This window comes from Thamnophis sirtalis, unplaced genomic scaffold (genome assembly GCF_051295495.1).
Source record: "Thamnophis sirtalis isolate CommonGarterSnake01/CBP01778 unplaced genomic scaffold, rThaSir2_p1.2 scaffold_8, whole genome shotgun sequence".
Lineage (NCBI taxonomy): Eukaryota > Metazoa > Chordata > Lepidosauria > Squamata > Natricidae > Thamnophis > Thamnophis sirtalis.
Window position 1 is genome coordinate 3,415,594 of NW_028261388.1, and position 1,648 is coordinate 3,417,241.

A 1,648-nucleotide genomic window follows, 5' to 3' on the forward strand; every position below is an offset into this window, starting at 1 on the left:
TATAGAATAGAATAGGAATATAGAATAGAATAGGAATATAGAATAGAATAGAATAGAATAGAATAGGAGTATAGAATAGAATAGGAATATAGAATAGAATAGGAATATAGAATAGAATAGGAATATAGAATAGAATAGGAATATAGAATACAATAGGAATTAGAATAGAATAGGAATTAGAATAGAATAGGAATAGAATAACTTTATGGTCATACTTTATGGGAAGGAAAGGAAGGAAGGAAGGAAGGAAGGAAGGAAGGAAGGAAGGAAGGAAGGAAGGAAGGAAGGAAGGAAGATAGAGAGTGGGCAGGGGAAGGAGGATCGAAATAAGGAAGGAAGGAAATGGAAGGAAAGAGAAAAAGGGACAGGAAGGAAGATTGGTGGAAGGGAGAAAAGAGAAAAATGAAGGAAGGAAGATTGGTGGAAGGAAAGCAATAAAAAGGAAGGGGGAGGAAGGAAGGAAGGAGAGGGAAAGGAAGGAAAGAAAGGGAAGGGGTAAAGGGGAAGGAAAGAGGAGGAGAGGAAGAAGAATACTAATAGCACTACTGTGGGTTCCTTGGTGCCTTCTGAGCTTTTTTCTTGCAGACATGACCCAATTAGGGAACATCATCAGTGCCAGGAGAAGAGGAGAAAGGAGGGAAGAAGGGAGGGAGTAGGGAAGGGAGAAAGGAAGGAAGGAAGAAAAGAAAAGAAAGGAAGGAAGGCGACTAATATTATTGGTACTAATATTACTATTGTGAGTTCCTTGGTGCTCTCTGAGCTTGGTGGTTTTCTTGCAGGCATTTCATGACCCAACAAGGGAACACCATCAGTGCTAGAAGGGAGGTGGGTTTGCAAAGAAGGAGGACGACAATGGGATCCTAGGTGCTGTCTGAATTGAGTTGTTTTGCAGATGTTTCGCGACCTGACTAGGTACCATCATCAGTGCTAGAAGGGTGTGGGGTTTGCTCTCTGTTCACATAGGAACCACTTCAGAGGTGATATTCAGCCGGTTCGCATCAGTTTGCCCAAACCAGTGGCAGAAATTTTGCCCAGTTCGACGAACCGGTAGCAATAGCTGGCTGGCCACGCCCCCGGACCAGTCTCCCTGTTGCTGGTTCCTCACCCTGCCCAGCCAGTTATACCACTCGCTCACCCCACCCGGTGCAGAGGGCCCGGGCAGCTACGTCCTGTGCTACAGCGAGCTGAAGGTGGCGGCCTTGAGCTACCGCAAGCAGCCCATCTGCTACCGGTGTTCCGGGTGCTCTGCGGGGTCCGCTCTCCGCCGTCTGCCGGGAGGAGCTGGCCCAGGTGAGCAGTGCCTCCTGGGGAGCATGGCCGCCAGGTGACTACGACTCCCATTGGGGTCTTGGGGAGCGCTGAGCACTGGGGCTGCTGCTGAGGAGGCAGCTGGGACAGAGAGCCTCCTACTCTGGGCGCAGTCTATCTGGGCGGCCTCGGGGACGGTGGGGCATCCTGGAAAGTCTTCCCGCTCCTGCTGGAAGCCCGCCGGGCTAGCGTCTTCCGAAGCTGCCGGTATTGCAGCCACCCCTCCTCCCGCCATGGCTGCAACGCCGGAGGCTTCGGGAGACACTAGCCTAGTGGGGAAGCGGGGAACAACACGGCAAGCTTCGCAGAGGGAAGCGCATTGAAAGCCCTGGCTTTCTCA